Below are 7441 nucleotides of genomic sequence, written 5' to 3' on the forward strand. Positions count from 1 at the left end.
CCACAGCAACTGGTTCCAGGCGCTCTGAGGTTTGTGGACTCTGGGTTCTCTTCTGCTGAAGTGTCTGTTTCTGATCTTTGCTCCCTGGGGCCTTTATCGCGTTGCTGGGACTTGCAATCAGCTGATGACCACGGGACTGCTGCCCAGGGGCGCTCTCGCTCGGAGCCCTGAGCTCGACCTGCGTGGGCGCTGGAGGTGCAGAGTGATGAGAGGCGCGCTCGCGCAGAGACCTTTCATCTGGGGCGCTTAGGCGGCTTGGAGGCTTTGGTGATACCCAGAATTAGGGAGTTGCCAGGGCAGGGCAGAGCACTGTTATGGGCACACCCGGCCTGGCCTTGGCATGTGGGGGGCAGCGGTGAGGCACCTGGAAGTTAGACTTTGGTATATGTGTCTGGACAAAGAGCAAAGATGGGGGCGGGGCGGGGAGGGGGACACGGGTCACAGCACCCAGACTGCCAGTGATTGGCTAAATCAGTGCATGGGGCAATCACTCTCCTTTGTCAAGCAAAAGAGAAACTACCTGACGGTTTCTCTCCTTTTCTCCAGTTCAGTGTGAGTCTGACCGTTTGACCCGGTCCTCCCACTCCTTGGCCTTCATCCACTATAAATGTTTTTTTTTCTTTTTCTTTTTGAGTCATACCCAGCAATGCTCAGGGGTTCCTCCTGGCTCTGCACTCAGGAATAATTACTCCTGGCGTTGCTTCAGGGACCACATGGGATGCTGGGGATCAAACCACCAGCGTGTAAAGGCAAATGCCCTCCCCACTAGACCATCGCTCTGCCCACACGTCTTCCTCTACTCTGGAGGCAGGAGAACAGAGGCCTGAGACGTAACACAAAGGGTGAAGAAGACCCTGGCATTGCCAGTGACTGATGCCAAGTTTGATAATTCTGTGCAGTCCCCTCGATCACCGCCAGGGGGCACTCCTGCGCAGAGGGCAGCAAACCTTCCTTGAAAAATGTGTGGACCCAGAGCCACCGGGTCAGTACAGTAAGGGCAGACATGGGTTCGATCCCCGGCATCCCAGATGGTCCCCTGAGCACCACCAGGAGTGATTCCTGGGTGCATAAGCCAGGAGTAACCCCTGTGCAGCGCCGGGTGTGACTCAAAAAAGGAAAGAAAAAAAAAGCAAGTGTGAGTGAGGACGAGGGTTCGAGGGCTCAGCTTGACATCACGGCCACAGCCAGCTGCCCGGCTTGGGGTGAGGCGGGCCCCAGATATGCAGGCGATACCCCGGGAGCTAAGGAGCCCTCCTTTGCTCCTGCCAGGCAGAAGCAAAGCTGGGAGGGAGGTTGAGGCGTCGGATTCAGAAAGATCTTTCTGGAGAGAGAAAAGTGGCCGAGCTTATTTGGGCTGGTGCCCCGTTCTCTGGAGTGGGGGTGTCTGCAGAGCTGAGAATATGGGAGTCCAGTTTTGGGGTGTGTGTGGGGGTGCTGGGCCAGGCGTGCCTGGGTGTGCCAGTGGGTGGTACCACCTGCCTTTTGGAGAGAAGCCGCTGTTGGTCTGGGGTGAGTGAAGCCAACTTGGCAGCCCCGGGAGAGTGGGGGGATCTGGTGCTTCCAGGTCGTGCTGGGAAAGGGTACAGATTAAAAAAAAAAACATGGCTGGGGGGCTGGAGAGATAGCACAGCAGGTAGGGCGTGTGCCTTGCACGCGGCCGACCCGGGTTCGATTCCCAGCATCCCATATGGTCCCCTGAGCACCGCCAGGAGTAACTCCTGAGTGCAGAGCTAGGAGTGACCCCTGTGCATCGCTGGGTGTGACCCCCCCCCAAAAAAAAGTAAAAAAACACGGCCGACACCAGGCCTTGTCCTCCAATTCAGAGTTTTAGTTTCAGTCTTTTTTTAATTGGCCACACCTACCAGTGCTCAGGGCTGACTCCTGGCTCTGTGCTCAAGGATCACTCCTGGCGGGGCTCAGGGTGCTGGGAATTCAACCCGGGTAGGCCACGTGGAAGATAACGCCCTCCCTGCTGTCCTATGACCCCACCCCTGGGTTAATTCTTTGGACCCATGGGTACACCCAAGGCCACCTCAGCAGTATTTGGGCCTCTGGGGCGGCACCCGGCCATGCTTGGGGGACCATGTGGTTTTAGGGATCAAACCAGAGTCCGGTGTGTTCAAGGCTGAACCTTGGTCCCAAACCCCAGGCAGTCTCAGGCTTTAAATGCGCACCATTTTTACAACACGTGTTTGCTTTTTTAAATTTTTTTTTTATTGAATCACCGGAAGATACAGTTACAGATTTACAAACTTGAGATTATGTTTCAGTCATACAGTGATCAAGTACCCCTCCCTCCCTCCACCAGTGCCCATTCTCCACCATCAATGTTCTCAGTATCCCTCTGGCCATCACCACCCCCGTTCCCCCCACCTCTGTGGCAGACACATTCCCTTTTACTCTCTCTCTCCTTTTATTTTTCTTTTTAGGGTCATACCCAGTGATGCACAGGGGTTACTCCTGGCTCTGAACTCAAGAATTACTCCTGGCGGTGCTCGGGAGACCATATGGGATGCTGGGAATCGAACCTGTGTCGGCCGTGTTGGCTGCGTGCAAGGCAAACGCCCTACCCGCCGTGCTATCGCTCCAGCCCACTCAGGGATCATTTTTGTCCCCCACCCTATCAGCCGGAGGCCTTGCCGGCTGTACTAATGCCCTGAACATTGCATTTTCTTTTTTTCTTTTTTTTTGCTTTTTGGGTCACAGTTGGCGATGCACAGGGGTCATTCCTGGCTCTGTACCCAGGAATTCCTCCTGGCGGTGCTCGGGGGACCATATGGGATGCTGGGAATCGAACCCGGGTCGGCCGCGTGCAAGGCAAACGCCCTACCCGCTGTGCTATCGCTCCAGCCCCATCTCTCTCTCTCTCCTTTTGGGTGTTATGGTTCGCAAGATGGGTACTAAGTGGCCCTCATGTTCAGTCCATAGTCTACTTTCAGCACACATCTCCCATCCTGAGCGAGCCCTCCAAGCATCGTTTACTTGGGCATGCCATTGTTTTACACACATCTTTGACTTGAGGATTTAGCCTTTTAATTTGATTCATATAGCACTGTCCTCCCGTTGTTCGTCGAGTTGCTCGAGCGGGCGGGCCCAGTAACGTCTCCGTTGTGAGACTTTGTTGTTACTGCGTTTGGCATCTCGAATACGTCACGGGGAGCTTGCCAGGCTTTGCCGTGCGGGCGAGATCCTCTCGGTAGCTTGCCGGGCTCTCCGAGAGGGGCGGAGGAATCGAACTCGGGCCGGCCATGTTGGCTGCGTGCAAGGCGAACGCCCTACCGCTGTGCTATTGCTCCAGCCCTGATTCATATAGTGTTAACATTTTCAATTACCATTCCTCCATCCAGATCCTCCAAATTCCAGTAGGGCGGGGGGTCACACCCACCAACTGGCCCCCTGGCGCCGTGTAATCCCATCAACGGCCAAGACCCAGAGACTATAAAACCCAGCTCCCGGAAGCGCGCAGCCGCATTTGCGGCCGCATGACATCTTATTATCTCATTCCTACTTTGGAGAAACTGGCAGGCTACCGAATGTAACCTGCCCACACGGCAGAGTCTGGCAAACTCCCCGTGGCGTCCCCAATATGCCAAATACCAGTAACAATGATGGGTCTCATTCTCCTAACTTTGAAAGAGCCTTGAAGATGGCACTTTTTAAAAAAAATCTCAGGGCAAGGACGAAGGAGACGTTACTGGGGCCTGCTCGAGGCAATGGACGAATAACAGGATGGTCGTGATTCGTGATTACCATTCCAAAATCATGTCTACTGGATTTTATTTTTTATTTTTGGCTCTGTGCTCGGGGATCACTCCTGGCAGTGCCCGGGGGGACCCTGTGGGATGACGAGGCTGGAAACTGGGTCCGTCGCGTGCAAGGCCAACACCCGCCCCGCTGTCCTATTGTTCCAGCCCCCGAAACCACTTTGGAAAGTGATTTTATTGCGTCTCTTTGTTGTTGGCGACTGACCACTGTTCATCCACGTGCCTGGCTGGGGGGAGCTCACACATTATTCATGGGCGGGAGCGCATCACACACCCAGCTGGGATGCCCGCACACACCTGGCTACATCATGGCTGGACAGGACCTGCGGTGCTGGGCATCTTACAGGGCGGAGCCACCAGGGCCATGCCCTGCACACACACGGCGGCCCTGCGGCTTGGGTTCTTGGCCAGACACTCGGAAGGGCGGAAGCTCGATGCCATGGGGCACTTCCGGCGGGCTGGCCCTCCCCTGTGCTCTGACTCCTAAACTGTCACTCACCTAAGAAGGAATGTACTTGCCTCCGAACCAAAAAAAAAAAAAAAAAAAGCAAAGTTTCCTGGTTTGCTAGGCGACAGGGCTGGCGTCTTGGTTGGGACCTGGACACGGATTGGACCGGATGCCAGCGCTCCTGGGGGCTTGTTCGGGCCTGCCTGGCTCCTGATCTTTTCTTTTCTTTTCTTTTTTTTTTTTCCGGTTTGGGGCCACACCTGGTGGTGCTCAGGGCTGACTCCTGGGTCTGCACCCCTGAAGAACTAATCATTTTGCTTGTTTTTGTTCTTTTTTGGGGGGTGGGGGCCGCACCCAGCAATGCTCAGGGGTCACTCCTGGCTCTGCACTCAGGACTCACTCCTGGAGGGCTCTGGGGGCCTTCTGGGGTACCGGAGATCAAACCTGGGTCAGCTGCAGAAAAGCGAGCGACCCCCCCCCAAGTCTGTCTTCCCTCAGTACCCCTGTAATTTTTTTGCCACACCCAACAGTACTCAGGATTTATTCCTGGCTCTGCCCTCAGGGATTACTCTTGGCAGTGCTCAGGGGACCCTGTGGAATGCCAGGGACCGAACCGGGGTCAGCCGCATGCAAGAAAAATGCCCTCCCTGCAGAACTATCATCCTGAAAACTCCCCTCCCCCCGCCCCTCATCTTTTCTGAATCTGTTACTTTGTGGGGGAGCTGATTTACCTAATTTTTTTTTGGGTGGGGGTCACACCCGGCAATGCACAGGGGTTACTCCTGGCTCTGCACTCAGGAATCACCCCTGGCAGTGCTCAGGGGACCAAATGGGATGCTGGGAATCGAACCCGGGTTGGCCGCGTGCAAGGCAAACGCCCTACCCCCTGTGCTATTGCTCCAGCCCCCCTAATTTTTTTTTTAATCTTAAAAATATGGGGTGGGACAGAGAGAGAACAGCAGATAAGGTACTTACCTTATCACAGTTACTACCGGAGGGTCAGAGGACTGACAACAGCCACCCAGACAGGCAATCAAGGGGGCCTTCCTGCAGGAGACGCCAGGTGAAGCTCCAGGGAAGATGGACCACCTCGGGGGTCCGTGGTCCCTTTCCCTATCATCAAAGCTGGTCCCGACCTCCCTGACACTTGCTTCAGTAATCACATACCACCCGGATAATCCGTGATAATCCCTCAAATCCAGATCCTTAACTTGGTATTTTTTTTTCCTCTTTAGGCCACACCCCGCAGTGCTCAGGCATCACACACCTAGCGGGGCTGAAGGGAACCGTGATGGGGATGCCGGAAATTCAAGCCAGGTCCTGTTCCTCTGGCCTGTGAGTGATTTATTACATGCTTGAGCTGGAGGGAACCGGAATGAGGTGGGCCCTGGGATAGTGTTGCCAGAAAGTTGCTGTCCTGAAATCCCATAATTGGCAACATCGTAAATCTTGGGGCCTCCGAGAAAAAAAAATTACATAAGCAGAGTGAGCTCATGCTTTGTAGAAGGTGGCTCGGGTTTGAGGTCAGGACCGGAGTGGTCTTTTGAGCACCACCAGGCGTGACCACCGAGCAGGGGACAGGCCGTGAACGCTGCTGGACGTGGCCCCCAAAGAAAATGGAAACAAAATGGTCTGGAGTCAGAGTAATAGGACAGAGAGGAGGGCCCTTGCCTTGCACAAAGCCAACTGGTTTGTCTGATCCTGTGCAGACCACTGGGTCCCCTGAGCCCCACCAGGAGTGACTGCTGAATGCAGAGTCAGGAGTAACCCCTGAGCATTGCCGGGTGTCGCCCCCCCCCCCAAAAAAAAAGAACAAAAACAAGCAAAATGATTAATTCTTCAGGGCAGGAACTAGAGAGGTAGTACAGGGGTTAAAACATGCGTCTCACTGGGGCTGGAGCAACGGCACAGCAGGCAGGGCGTTTGCCTTGCACGTGTCCGACCCGGGTTCGATTCCCAGCACCGCCAGGAGTAATTCCTGAGTGCAGAGCCAGGAGGAACCCCTGAGCGTTGCTGGTGTGATCCAAAAAGCCCCTCCCGTTGATGTTGATTTGCTCGAGCGGGCCCAGTAACGTCTCCATTGGAGACTTGGTTGTTACTGTGTCTGGCATATCGAATACTCTCGGTAGCTTGCCGGGCTCTCCGAGAGGGGCGGAGGAATCGAACTCGGGTTGGCCATGTTGGCTGCGTGCAAGGCAAACGCCCTACCCGCTGTGCTATCGCTCCAGCCCTGTGCTATCGCTCCAGCCCAAAAAGCAAAGTGTCTCGGGGCTGGAGCAATAGTACAGCGGGCAGGGAGTTTGCCTTGCACGCAGCCGACCTGGGTTCGATTCCCAGCATCCCATATGGTCCCCTGAGCACAGCCAGGGGGAATTCCTGAGTGCAAAGCCAGGAGTAACCCCTGTGCATCTCCAGTGTGACCTAAAAAGCAAAAACAAACAAAAACCAAAAAAAACCAACCAAACAAAGGTCTTGCACGTGGCTGACCCCAGTTCAATCTCAGGCAATACAGGACTTACAGGGTCCTCTGGGTCACGCCAGAGAGGACACATATACCCCTACCCATCAAGCAAGACAAAACAAAACCAAACAAACAAAAAAAAGTAGACAGTGCTGGGGTACTTACCTTGCAGGTGGCCAACCAGACTTGATCTTTGGTATTGCCAAATGGTCCCGAGTCCCACCAAGAGTGATCCCTGAGAACTGAGCCAAGAGTAAGCCCTGAGCACAGCTAGGTTGGCCCCAAAAGTGAAGGAAAAAGAACACACCAACCCCCAAAACCTCTGGGAGTTGGGGTGGGGGCAGGGAGTCCAATGAAAAAGTACTATCAGGGGCTGGAGGGATAGCACAGCGGGGAGGGCGTCTGCCTTGCACGCAGCTGACCCAGGTTCGATTCCCAGCATCCCATAGGGTCCCCCGAGCACCGCCAGGAGTAATTCCTGAGTGCATGAGCCAGGTGTAACCCCTATGCATCGCCAGGTGTGACCCAAAAAGCAAAAAAAAAAAAAAAAAGTACTATCAGGTATTGTTGATGACTTTTCAGTATCAATAGTGCAAACCACAATGCCCAAAACGGGGGGAGGGAGAGAGAGGGAGGGAGAGGGAGAGAGAGAGAGAGAGAGAGAGAGAGAGAAGAAAAGGCAGATGGGAGGTGGGGGATAATGGGAGGGAACCTGGGGACCACTAGTACTGGGAAACGTATACTGGTGGAAGGATGGGCGTTGGAATA

The sequence above is a fragment of the Sorex fumeus genome, unplaced genomic scaffold (assembly GCF_029834395.1).
Source record: "Sorex fumeus unplaced genomic scaffold, SorFum_2.1 ptg000019l, whole genome shotgun sequence".
Taxonomy (NCBI): Eukaryota; Metazoa; Chordata; class Mammalia; order Eulipotyphla; family Soricidae; genus Sorex; species Sorex fumeus.